This window comes from Martes martes (genome assembly GCF_963455335.1).
Source record: "Martes martes genome assembly, chromosome: 1".
NCBI classification, from domain to species: Eukaryota; Metazoa; Chordata; class Mammalia; order Carnivora; family Mustelidae; genus Martes; species Martes martes.
The window spans coordinates 178,991,080-179,005,523 of record NC_137888.1 but is presented as its reverse complement, the minus strand read 5'-3'; the positions used below and the strand labels follow the sequence as shown (position 1 = coordinate 179,005,523).

Genomic DNA, 14,444 nt, shown 5'->3' with positions numbered 1-14,444 from the left:
AGTGGGGAAAATAGCATAATGAGCCCCATGTACCCACCACCCGGATTCCAAAATATCCAGATTCTGCTCCATTTGTTCCTTCCTGGGGATTTGTAAAGGAAATTACAAGTGAAAGGCCATTGCACCCTTACACCACCTATTAGGCAAATCTTTAAAAAAATATGGAGAGGAAAAACACCCTCAATAATAACTGAAAACACGTCATTAAAAAAAAAATTCCACAGAGCATCGCTGAGACCGGCCTGCTGGCCTTCTAGCCTGAACATCCATCCCAGAAGGGCAGTTGTCCCTGGAGGCCACAGACAAGGGGCCTAAATAACCTGACAAAGAGGAGCACTTGACCTTTCCCAAGCTAGAGCCGTGAGCACAAAATTCCAGCAGCCAGGTTCTGCCTTCCCGCACCCATTCTCTGGAGCAGCCGGCCTGCCGGCTCAGTGTGGTCGGCTCATACTGTACTGAGGGACAAAAAAGTCATCTGCTCAAATGTGAGGGACTCTAAGAGCTGCCACTACCAGGAGTATCTTTACCTGAGGAAGAGAACCGAAGGGAGCACACAACACCGAGCCCACCCGCAGGATTCCGGGAGATTTCAGACGGAGGAAAAGGCCAGTAGGTAAGGAATATTTTTGAAAAAAAAAATTTTTGGAAGAAGTTATTTCCTTTTATATCACCGGTTCTATAAAAATCCTGTTTGTATATTAAGCTGCAGTTTCAAATGAGTTGGATTCCAATTTCTTCCATAAAGACAACTAACTATAAGCTACAAAATCTTCCCTGCCTAAATGAACTAAAAGGGCCTTAAAGAACCACAGAAGGTGAGGAGGCAGCATGCCCTCGTGGAGAAGACACAAGCTTTGAAACTGGCTCAACTTAAGGTAAACCCTCTTTATAAAACTTGCCATGTGATCCTGAGCAGGTGACCAAGCCACTGGGCTTCCTCTTCCCAACAATTCAACCAGGGGTATCTGGGTGGCTCAGGCACTTAAGTGTCTGAGTCTTGATTTGGACTCAGGTCATGATGGCAGGGTCCTGGGATAGAGCCCCACATGGGGCTTTGCATGCTGCTCACAGTCTGCCCAACATTCTCTCTCTCCCCTCCTCTGCCCCCTCCTCCACTTTTGAGTGCTCTCTTTCCCTCACTCTCAAATAAATAAATAAAATTCTCAAAGCAAACAAACAAACAATAAAACCAATGTAATAATATCCAGGACACAGAGATACTGTTAGAATTTAAAAAAAAGATAACTAATGTGATATCCAAGCCACTGCAGGAAAATGTAACGCCTCATGAATGGGTGCTATAATTGTTTGTGACAAACATCACTATATCTCACCAAACACAAAGAGGGATGAGAAAGATTTCATCACACGACCCTATTCCAGTCAACCCGTTGGAGCTGCGGGGAACAGCATGTACAGCAAATCCAAGCGCCACCATCAGAATAGACCACGAAGGGTCCCACTGATTTTGTCGTTCTTGAGTAAGGCCAACTGTACCATCCTATAAACATGCGCCGAGAGGTTAACAATTCATGTGTTCACCTACCATCACTTTCCAGAACTCTGGTTCCATGACCAACACAACACAAATAGTCAAACAAAATGTTGAAGTGAAATTAAAATGTAAATTAACTAAATGGTGCTTCAATGCACTAATTGCTCATTTTTCTTTAAGAAGGAATTAAAATGATGGCAATTCTCAACAGGGTACCTCAGCAGCCTGCACCCAGACTAAGTGGAAATTTCCTTCTCTTAGTCTCTGTGCATTGCTTGAACCAAGTTAACAGAAAACAGATTATTTTCAAAAACAACTCGCAATGTAACTTAAGTTCCTAGAATTTTACATCACGGAAGATATCATTTGAAATATAATAGTTGAATGCCTTCCTCCCTGGTACAGCTTGCTTCAGTGTATTGATAAAAACCAAGATTAATATGCAAAAGGAAATTGCAAGGAACTTGCCCTGCACCGGTCAGCACCTGGTACATGTGGGTGCCCCTCCCTTTGAGAAAGCAACTGCACTTGGAGAGTGAGAGTCTGGGTTTCATTCTCACCCCACCACTTCCTTGCGAGGTTTTAGCCTCAGTTGATGCACAGGTAACAAGAGGGTGAGAATGGTCTCTTTTTTATCTTTCCCAAAGCTATAGAATTTTTAAAAAAAATTTTTTTAAATTAAAAGAACCTACAAAACTATAATGCTTCACATACGTAACACCAAAACCAGATGAAAGGTGGAAAATAAACTACTTCACATCATACAATTATGGCAGACGCATGTTAAAAACCCAACGGTTACATAACCGGATAACTGCTAAACTTGTGTGTGTGAGAGTCTCTCATTAAGAGAACAAACATACACTGCTTAACCACTGGATGCCAGGTATCCAGGTAAGTATTGGGTATACAAAGAAAAACTACAAAGACGGGTCAAAAGTCACTTGCCTGACATTACTGTGTTTGTACTTGCGTCAATGGTGAATGTGTACACTTGCCTACAGGAACTTAAGCGGAGTAATTCTGAGGTCGCATCAGCACTCGGCAGAAGACAGACTCTGATCAATTAGTGATGTCTGTCAAGGGCACAGGAATGGGCAGGAGTGGGGAAAATGTAAGATTCGAAGTATGTCAGGAATGTTCGCCGCCCTTGATTTAGGCAAGGGATGTGAGGCTTTGTGTAAATGTCCTGGGAACAAAAGCCTGCCCGCTACATTAAAAGTTTACTCGACAGTGAATTTGTATGTCCAGAAAAATGTGTGTATAATCCCATAAGGGGCTTAGAGGGGAATGGAACATATCTGCAATATAAATGCAGATTACCTTTATTACAAAATTGGATCATATTCTCATTCCTAGACTAATTTCCTATATCATAAAACCTATATTCAATTTTATAAATAGCATACACCAAGAATCATAAATTCAGTTAATGCAGAAATTTAACAGATTTTTTTTTTTTTTAATAAAAGTGAGAAAAGGCTGTTTTCGAGCAAGTATCTGAAAGGACAGAAAGGGCTCTTTCTTTGAAGATATGTTTTTCCCTCTGACTCTACCTCCTTGGGGATATAACTAGAGAAGAAATAAATTTCACAGCTAATATATATGAAGTAACATGTTTAACATTATCCAATGAATTTATATCTACCTACACCATATAAATTTATCTCACATAAACTGTCATCTCCAACAGAATTCATTAAAACAATGTTATAGCTTCTGAATTAAATGCAACCTTCTAATTGGAATTTAATCTTACAATAGTAGTGGGTTTTATTTTCTAATTGACAAACGGAATAATTCATTACTTTGTCTTACAGTTCTGTCTGAAGAATTAGAAAGTAAATGTGACCTAGGTGTTGGCTGGCCACTTCTATAAGTACACGGGGGCTGGGGAGGGAGGCGGGCAGTGGAGTTTCCTTCATCATCCTCAGAACTCCTTGGGCTGCTTATGGGCAGGAAAAGGATGGACACTCTCACTCTCACCGTCCTGAATGACTAGATTACTAATATATTCCATTACCGCCACGTAAATGTCATGTTAATTTCTGATCTTCATCAAGCCAGACAATGGTTTCCACATTGGCCCCTGGCCAATTAGCTGTGTGGAAAATATTCAGCCAATTACGTTACTTCTATTAGGTTAGGGACTGGAGAGAAAGGCAAAATAAACGCCTCGAAAATACTTCGGAGATAAAATGTAAGTTGACACTGTCTTCGCATGCTGGAGCCCAAGTTATACAATCTGATAGGCAGCTGCCAGCACTCATAACTGCTTATTAAATCTAGCCTCTCTTTATGGCGTGAGTGAAGATCTGTATTTTTACCAATATTAGGTTCATCGTGTTATGAAAGAGACCAAAATACTTAAGATCATTCGCTCCAGCTTATAAAACATATTATGTAGTTTATTAAATTGTTAAAATTACTTTTCAAACTCAAAATTTCAGGGCCTGGAAGTTGAAGCACAACAAAGTGGCTCTGCCCACTGACAGGTTCCAGCACAAGACAGCTCAGGAGGGGAGCCCATCAGACAGCTTTCCAGTCCCAAAACACCTGCTACCTGCCCCCACCTCTTCCTGGAAGCTGCACCACCACCACTACCGCACCCCAAAACCCATGACAAAACACACACACACACACACACACACACACATTCAAGTTTTATACAAAAGCAAGGAACTCCCAGCCAAAACGTAGCCCATTCTCAAGTTGTAAGAAGTGGGAAGAAATATTTCCTATGGTTTTCCCTCATCCGAGTAGGTTAAAAGCTAGGAATTTCATTATGACAGAGATCAAACAAGTAACTGTAGGCCAAGAAAGAAAAAACAATCGATGACAAAACAATGTCACATGGTGCTGCATTCTTACACCAGATCCTCCAGCAGAAGACAGCTTACTGATAGGGACTGGGCAATGCCAAGACAGAGACTGAATAACAAGCCAGCAATGCACCATCCCTACTCCACTCTTCTCAGGAAAACTCTATGCAAATCCAGACTGTTATTATCACATTTATTAATAACACTGTGGCTAACTGCCTATTAAATATGCAGCAGACTTAACCGCTCTCCACTCTGGGAGCCTCGTGATGTGCATCAGATAGGTATCCATACCAACTTCAGCTTCACACCAGGGAAACAGGAGCCAACTCTGATTCCCTGCTGGCGAACGGTGGCATTAAAGAACTGTCCCAAAGAGAGACCTCAAGCGCTCAGCCTGTCTCTTCTCTGTTATCTTGCACCTCTAGTAATTTACTAAGCAGGCATGGTTATCACCAACATAAATTGAACATATTACCCATTTTCTGGCTTTAAAAATTTGCCACAATGATCTATTTGTGCAAGTGAGTTCACTTGCCTTGCATGTGAGTGCAGCAAGGTACTGTTCTGGCTGCCTGTCCCTGTGACTGTGACTCTGTTTACCATGAGGACACTTAGCGTGAAACACTGCACGCAGAATTAGAGTTTATTTCAAGCCTGAAGACTTCAAATTATCAGTGGTAACCATCAATGGGCACTTCTTTTGGTTACTTGAAAAACTGTAAGGTTCTAAAAGCTGCAGGGCTGTGAATATATTTTTGACAATGAAAGGACTAACTAGATGCCAGATATATAATACACAGGAAGTTGGGTTATTGCATCACAAAGGAAGAGAATTAGTCCTCTGGGCAAACCTTGGAGGTGTGCTTTGAGGAAGAAGAGGATGGAAAATCAGAACACATGCTCCAGCTCATCAGAACTCAGGGACTTCCACTTCCTACTAAAAATATAGTGAAGGGAAGTTTACTACCATCTGATAAATAAAAAACACTTCCTTAATATAAAAACCTGGTATTTGACAAGACCATCTTATCAATTCAAAAGAGAGATCATTTTCATTATAATTCTTGAGTCTGATTTCTCAAATAGCCTCACCCAACAAAATTAATGAATAAAATGAACCCTGTCTTTCATAAATCCATTCATGTGGTTTTGTTAAACTTCATACATCAATTTTATGACCGTGAGATTGAGTCAGACTTTCTCAATACTGGAGACAGAGATGACCGGTAATCTCATGTCTGAGTTTGTTACTATTTCAGTAACTTCAGAATTCCAACCACTTCTATTAATTCTTCTGTGCATCTGAGGCAGGCCCAGGCTTTTGTCTCAGCTCACCCCGGATCTGCCAAGATACCACGTTTCATAATGCTTGCTACCTGCTCACGGTCCGACAGACCATCCGCAAAAGTCTATCATAGCTATGTAGCAGTGGAAGACCCTTGAAGGAACTTCACAGGAGAGAAGTCAAAGTACTTCCCAACAGCATCCAAGGAATATGAGGGAGGATCTTGATCAGCTCGAAATTCCATGACTCCATTAACCATTTCGTTTCCGTATGGACATCCTTGCCTCACTGTTACTATTTACTATTTGCCTTATTTCTTGCCAAGAAGGAATAATGTCAGGAAGATAGAAGACTCCGTGTTTCCTCTATCTGAAGCTTCAGCAGAATGGAGTAACAAAACAGCCCAAGTAGAACTGAATTTTAGAGCTCGCGGGCTCTTTGAGGGTCAACTAGTCAACAGTAACTGTTTTAGGGCTCCTTTTTTTTTTTTTTAAACCTATGACATGGAAAGGTCAAATTGGTCTCTAACTATAAAAATCTTTGGGGTGCATGGCTCAGCTTGATCTTAGCTCAGATCTTGATCTCATGGTCCTGAGTCAAGCCGTACACTGGAACCCAGAGTGCAGCCCACTTTAAAAAATAGATAAAATAAAATCTTTTCAAATCTGTCCCAATAACTAAATGCATAACAATTTCTTAAGAAGACACTTATCAGAGAACTTTTACTCAGCTGCACGGGCTGGATGTCTCAACCTCTATTAACTGAGAAAAACTAGAAAAAAGATCCTTAAGGTCAAAAGAAGTAGGCTCCAGTCCCAACCAGGCCAAGCACTTAGACATCTCAGTTAGACTCTGTGGGCTTCGGCTGCTCCGTCTATTAAATGTGGGCATTTAAAATGATGATTCCTAGGGCCTTGTCAGCCCTGACAAACAGGGTACTCTAACCCACCTGCTTTGTTGTAAATGTAGGAAATCACAACAGAGACTAACCTGCCCCATGTCAGGTAACTATTGGGCCTCCCAATACCAACATGCTCTTCCTCCTTCACAACCCCTCCCTCTATAAAAGGAATCTGTTTCAAATGCAACCATACTAAGACAAAGGACATGGAGTTTATGCCAATGGTTCTCTCATCATTAAGTGCCACTGAATGCAAAACCTGAAACGAAATGCTCCCCTCAAAGGTGATCTCGTCCTACGACAAAGCCACCACTGAATGATGTCAGACTTTTTATCCAGAACACCTGGCCTCGACCAATTATTTTCTCTGACAAAGGCAAGTCACAATTGTTTGCTCGTTGCTGTGAGAGAGACGCCGATTGATGAAGAACGTCGCAGATGCTATCAAATACAGAAAACACATGTGAGAGAGAAAGATCATCACGTCCCTCCTGCCCTCCCCTAACGATTACAATGAGTAACTTGCTGAGGTGAACAATGACTGAGAAAAATGCTCATAAGTCTGAAAATCTTTGAGAGCCCACAGCAGTTCTCTCAAGAACCCTCATCACGGGGAAAGCTGGGGATGAGACCTCCTTAGTGAACAAATCAGACCTAAATTCCCTCTGAAACTCAAGATGAGATCGTTATACTTGTAGTCCATGGTGGTTCATTGTTTGCTGAGTGATTATAGGACCAAAAAAAACAATTATTCTTTCAGTTATGCGTGTGGATCATATGAATTAAAAAAAAAAAAAAAGCCCCCCCCCCCACCAAAAAAAAAGTTCTCCTGTGTCCTGTGGTGCCTTTCGCAAATCCTCAGACCATCGCAGGAGTTATCCAAGAGGGTTACAGCAGAAAACCACAGCGGACCTGCTTTCTTCTTTCAGGATGCGAATCTCACACCCTCGGTGCGCCATTGCTCTGATGAACTTAGGACTTCTGTCGGTTTCCTGCACCGTGTGTGACCCCTGCAGCCACGTTTCTGTCTTGTGAATTTTCAGACAAATACTCATAAACATGCACTTACCCTTTTGGCCAGCAAGCATCACATCCACCCGTTCATGGTTGACAGCAGATCAGAGAAGGGATCGAAGCCCTCACCATCGCCCAAATGTTTCTTCTGGAAACTGGAATTGTCAGCAAAAGGTCCTGGGACACTGCAATACAAAAATATTTTTTACACATAACTAAGATGCAGCTTCTAAAACCACCACTTCCTTAAACTCGAAAACAGCAAAGCAGACATAGAATCTAGAGGTAGGGGAAAACACCTTTAAAATGAGGGTATATCAATATATCAAATGTGATGTTGTCAAATATGAACCGGAAATACTGTTTTGAAAGATGCGTTTACCAATGACTTCAACACATACACCAAAAGATTGTTGTTTACTGCAGATCTTGTGCAAGAATTTTACTTACTTTTTTTTTTTTTAAGATTTTATTTATTTATTTGACAGACAGAGATCACATGTAGGCAGAGAGGCAGACAGAGAGAGAGGAAGAAGCAGGCTCCCTGCTGAGCAGAGAGCCCGATGCAATGCAGGGCTCAATCCCAGGACCCTGGGATTATGACCCGAGCTAAAGGCAGAGGCTTTTACCCACTGAGCCACCCAGGCACCCCTTTTACTTATTTTAGCATTAAAAAAAATACCAGGTCCCATTATAGAGTGCTCAGGTCACAAGAAGGTGTTTTTAACTCAAATATTATGTGGATAAGTATACCATTTTCTAGTAAGTATCTTTTCCAGAGGATGAAAATATATGAAAATTTAAATAATACTAACTTAAAATTCTTTTTAAGCAATCATGAACCTCATTTCTCTTCTAAAATAGTTCTAAAAACGTCTTTGAGTTACTTAAGGAGCAAGACTCAGGGACATATTTTCCCCAAGAGGGAACATACCTTGTCATGGGCAGGTGGTCCCAGTGGAAAAGCCTGAATGCTGGACCTGATCTCGCCATCAGCTGTGTGGACCCAGGAAAGCTATTTAATATCTCAGGATTCCAGCTACTTCATGGACAAGGTCAGGGCAGTAACTGATGTTCCCCCATCCCTTCCATTGCTTAGCTTTGTTGGGGTTTTCGATAAAGAATACTTATTCCACATAAGCTAAACTATTTGCTTCTTCTTTAAAAATTCCTGATCAAAAAGATTTTTATCACGTACCATTCTTACGTCAATCTGCCGTCAACGCCGAAGATGTGCTACAGGCAGAAGGCTTGGCTCATGCACAGAAGAATTCTCACCCTGGCACCACTGCCCGACCCTGGTGAGCTGCCCCCCCCTCGGTGGCTGACAGCACCCCTTGGGTGCCCATGGAAGGCTTCCATTTCTCTCCACAAAGGACAGCTCCAACTACTGTGGCCGTCTGCCCAAATGTATCGCACCTGAGTGTTTCTCAAACATTTGTGTGTACAAGCACAACTTGGAGTCACGCAGCAAAAAAGAAATGGGCTGAGACTGTTTACCATCTTTAGCATAAAAACCAAACTTCTCTCTGTGGCCTACAAGGCCCTGCAAATTGGTCACTTTCTACTTCTCTGCCACTTCCAGCCACCAACCCAATCCCCAACTACAAGTTACAGTGGTCTCCTTTCCATTTCAAGCAAGCTGTGTTCTTCTGTCTCAGGGCCGGAGCACTAGCTTCTCCCGCTACCTGAAATGCCCTGAGCTCACTCCTTACACAAATGGCTCTTTCTCATCACTGGGTCTTAGGGGCAAAGGCCACTTCAAGAAGGCTGCCCTGCCTACCTACTTAGGCTAGATCCCTGGTTACTCTCAGTGAAATCATCCTATTTGCTTTCTCCAGAGCTTTGGTTGTAATCTATAAACTTTTTTCTCATTTATTCACTGGTCTTCCCCACTTGAATCTAAGCCCCACAAGATAAGGGGACTTCTCTGTTTTATTTATCACTCTACTCCAAAACTTTAGAAAAATGCCTGGCTCATGGCGGGCACTCCAGACAGATTCACCAGATCAACAAATGAATCAACAACTGAACAGAATTCATTCTTCAGCAGCCTACAAAAATGTAATTGCTAAGGACTGAAAACCCACTATGTGCTGGATATGGTTTTAAGTATTTTACAACTGTTAATTTCATTTACTTCTATTCTTACAACAAAGTTCCTGGTAGACAATGTTATAAGCTTAGTAAGCAGATAAGAAAACGCAGGCAGAGTCTTTGTAACTTGGCCAAGATCACACAGTAGCAGGGCTTTGACTCCACAAAGTGGGCACTCATGAGCACTCTGTATTTTTCCAGCCAATACAGTAAGAGAAACATTTTGAGTGCCTACCTTGTACTAGACACCCTTCTGACTCAAGCTCGCTGGAGGGTCTTGTAGAAAATAATCAGTCTCCCTGATCTTGAGCTTCCTGCTTCACACAGGGAAAGCCGAGGCCCCCCCCACAACGACCAGGCAGACAATGCAAGTGAACACAACAGGCCAGGTGTAAAGAACAGGGGGCGAGGCGCGAGGACGCAAACTGGACAAATTTTTCATCTTAAAGAGGGCAGCCAGGGCCCGCCACAAGCCAAGTGTTGCCAGAGCGGAACAGAAGTCCTGGGCTTCAAGAGCTTCAGCTGTATGAAGGAAGGCAGTGATCTAGGTTACTGTTTGGTGAAATTTCATAATTTTTCAAAGATAGCAGCTAATCTTTTAACAGCACCCATGAAAAAGGAAAGGAAAGGGAAAGGGAGGGAAGGGGAAAGGAGAGAGAGAAAGGAGAGAAAGAACAAACCTCCAAGTCCTACGCCAAATGACTGCTGAAGTGACGCCATGCCTGTGAGTCTAGAGGGATTCCGAAGCACAGAAAAGCTGTACAGCTGAACACAGAAAAACAGAGTAGGTATCTAGACAAGTAAGGGCATTCCAGAGGAATCATCTTGAGCAAGTTTTAGAAGGAACTGGAAGATGCAGCGGAAAAGGCATTTCACAAAACCAGAATGTCAAATTCAGAGGCTTGGAGGTGGGGAGGAGAAGGCAAGTCACCCCAAGAAACAGCAGAGAGGAGGGAGGGCTAATGGGAGAGATCGTGGAGCTTTTCTTTTCATTTATGCTTGAAGAAGAAGCAGGTTCCTACCTAAGACACAGGCTGGGCAAACAGTGCTCTAAGGGTATATTCATTAGTGCTGTCTTGCTTGATATCCTAAAACATGGAAGTTACCAGGCACAGGTGAGAATAAAAAACCATGGGGCCCCTGGGTGGCTCAGTCTGTTGGGCATCCAACTCTTGATCTCGGCTCAGATCCTGATCTCACCAGTTGTGAGTCTGAGCCCCACGCTAGATGTGAAGCCCACTTTAAAATAAATAAATAAATAAATAAATAAATAAACCTGCACTAAAACCTAGGGTGCCTGGGCAGCTCAGTGGGGTAAGCCTCTGCCTTTGGCTTGGGTCATCATCTCAGGGTCCTGGGATCGAGTCCCGCATTGGGCTCTCTGCTCAGCAGGAAGCCTGCTTCCCCCTCTCTCTCTGCCTGCCTCTCTGACCACTCGTGATCTCTCTCGCTCTCTGTCAAATAAATAAATAAAATCTTTTTTAAAAATAATAAAAAATAAAATAAATAAACTAAAAACAAACAAAAACAAAAACAAAAAAACAACTACCATTACAGTTTGTGGAATAATTTGGGGGTTTTTTTGGTTTTTTTTTTTTTATGTTTTAAGGGTCCAAGAGACCCAGAACTGAATTCTATCTCCATTAAGCTCTACAACTCTAACCAAACTACTATATAAATAATACATACTATAATTCTTATATGTATCTGCAATACATATCTATAAAATACATACATATAAATACACATACACTAGAATTCATACATTTATGTAATACGTATATATGTATATATACCTTTAAATGCTATAAAATACGAGCTCTGTAGATCTAACCAAAATACTATGTAAACAAGATATACTGTAGTTTTTATATGTATTTAGAATATATGTCCTATTAAGTACATTCTACATACACACATACACACTACATACAATACATACATATATATACACACACATATATATATATGATATAAGCTCTGTAACTCTAACCAAACTCCAAACTCCAGAAACTAAAAAATGTAGCCCCTGAAATTTTTAAAAATCTAAAAATTTAAAAAAAAGAAAGAAAAAAGAAAAACAGAAGAGAAGACAGATATCCAAATAAATTACCCAGAAAACTACCCAGAGGCAGAAACAGTCTACCTAGAATTGTATACCCAGAAAAAAAAGATACCTTTCAAAAATGAGGATGAAATAAAGATCTTTTCAGACAAACAGAAGTTCATCACCTCTCTACAGGGACATTCAGAAAGATGTATTTCAGGCCAAAAGAAAATGATTTCTCTGACTTAAGAAGAAAGGGGGAGCCAAAATAACGAACCCATGAGTCAATGAAAAATAAATGCATCAAAATGATGAGCGTGTCTCAAAAACAAAAATAACATTTCTTACATAAAAATAAACTTAAACGTCTGGCAGCACATCACATGTCCCCTAGCCCAGGTCCTTATTTACAGGGCGGCACTCCCCACCACCAAGGCCTTGCTCTGCAAACCTGAGTGTGCCACCCAGGGGCACGGGCATGAAATGCATATTCCTGCCCCCACGCCCAGTCCAAAGAGTCAGGGCCAAGGAATCTGCATTTCGGCCAGCTGCCCCCAGGTAATCAGGATGAGGCTGGGTCCTTGCCACGCTCTCCACCTCCTCAGGGCCAAGAATTCAGGGAGCCGGGGCTCAGCTCCAGGAGGTCACAGGACTTTGCTGTCTTCCCCTTCGCTGGTGCCCCAGAAGAGCACCCTGGCTTCTGGCTCCGGGGTCAGCAGCAGCCCTGCCTCAACCCTACTAATCGGGAGCTGCAATAAATTAAAAGCCCATTACATTATTTTAGAGAAAAGCCTAGAAGTGCTGAAATATTAATTGTGCCATATTCAATCTGTTTTCCTAGAGATTCGAAAAACCAGATTACCATCTTGGGGGTCATTAGAAAGAATGAAGCTTGCTCCCTTTCCCATTTACATATTTAAAAATGCATATATTCTGGCAGTGGCTGCGACCCAGACTCCTCAGGTCCCCGTGCTGAAAGAGGCCAGGCACACCACGGGGTCCTGTCTTGGTTGGTTTGTTTTTTTTTTTTTTAAGTAGAGGAACCAAAGCCCAGGGCCTGTGGTTGCAAAACAGCTCCAGGAAAACAGGTAGAGACAGCCACAAAACAACCCTGGTGTTTACTTGTTTTGTTCTCCCCTGTTTATTTTTCCCTGAAGCAATCCTTGCTCGGTACAAAAGTCTGCAGGGAGCTGGGGAGAGCAGCTGTGGTTCCCTGAGGCCAAGACCTAGCAATCAAGTTGTTTACCAAACACTGCCAGGCACCGGGAAAACAACAAGCTCGCAGGCTGCATTTGCATCTGCTTTTCAAAAACAACCTCCGAAAGTCTAGGGCCCGGCCTGGTACTTCCTTGTATGGCTGAGGACAACTTGGAAGTTAAAGGCACAAACGGCATTAGCTATTAGCACCCGTGGCCTAACTGTAACGCATTATTCCATTTCTCTGGCATCCTAAGAAACCTCCTAAAAAAGGAGGGACTGGAAGTCTGGGGAGTGCAAAACAGTGGGTTGATACACACCACAAACTCCTGCCCTAGCATTTCCAAGCAAGCTCCCAGCGGCCATCTCGGCAAACTCTCATCATCTGCTGACCATCCAACACGGCCAGACATCCCGCAGGGGTTCTCCAGCTTGAACAAGCACTCGCATCCCCAGGAGGGCTAATAAAACACAGGTGGCTGGGGCCTTCCGCCGGTGTGCCTAATTCAGGAAGCCCAGGGTAGGGCCTGAGAATTTCTAGAAATCTCCCAAGTGAAGCTGGTGCTATTGGGGTCGGCACCACACTTTCAGTACCCCTGTTGGAGAGTCAGATGCCTCCCGGTCAGCCTGAAGACCTGGGAACCGCTCTGCCACCCGGACCTCTCCCATGGGTTATCTGAGTGAATATGGCAGTGTCAACCCCAAAGAAGTTCAAAGAACAAAATCCAGTGCATGGCTTTCCTCGTGCCTCTCCAGATCCTTTGCACAACATCCCCACGCCCACCCTGCTCTGTGCCCTGGAAGGCTGCCCCGTGTGGACGATATCAACAGGCACCCTTGCCTTCTGGCTTCCCAGCCAACGGAGGTCTCCTCTTCGGAGGATGGAGAAGATGCGGCATTTCCAGCCGGGCTTCCTTGCCGGCAATGCAAGTTGACAGAGTCCCTCTGGGAAAGGTCACAGCTCCTGCCAGGGAGACCTCTCCACAAAGATGCAGTCTCCACATTCCAGTAACCACTACCTGTACTTCTCCAGGCCTTCCAGGCCCAGAAGAGGGAAAAGCCCCCTTTTTCCCAAGGGGACCCCAACACAAAACTCAAATTCAACACTGGATTCCCCCCACCCCTTGGTTTTAGACTGCTAAACCTGGAATTTCATATAGCCACATAATGTAAACACGCATGTCTCTATGTACATAGACACACGTACACACACAAATGGACGTTCCTATGAATGCACACCCATACAGAAATGTACATATGAATGTATACATCCATAAATGTATGTGTTTACTTTTCTGATTGGTCAGAAGACCCAGGAGCCCCAAGGCCAAGGCCAACTTGGGCAGTTCCCACGGATGTTCCTTCAGGTTCCATGTGCTACAGGAAGTGCGGGCCCGCTTTGTCCCATCAGTTACACAACCTGATGGGAAGGAGAGCATTTGTGAGAGCTTCAGTCCTTCTCTAATTTATTAACTTAGTTTCTTTTGTGGCAAATGGCACCAAAATAGAAAGAGAACAGAAGTGGGTGGAGCAGACTCCATCATCAGCTCCCAGGAGTAACTTTCTGACAATGCTGAACCCAG

The 14,444-nt window shown here is 43.0% G+C and overlaps 1 protein-coding gene across 2 annotated transcripts in view; it reads right to left on the bottom strand.

The window, feature by feature from the left end:
• The window catches only part of FOXP1 (forkhead box P1), a 578,496-nt gene that overhangs the window by 483,302 nt on the left and 80,750 nt on the right, over positions 1 to 14,444 (bottom strand). For both annotated transcript variants that reach the window (XM_080822733.1, XM_080822734.1), the window contains one exon: positions 7,576 to 7,705. The gene's annotated coding sequence lies outside the window, so the exon portion shown is untranslated. The remainder of the gene's footprint in view (positions 1 to 7,575; positions 7,706 to 14,444) is intronic.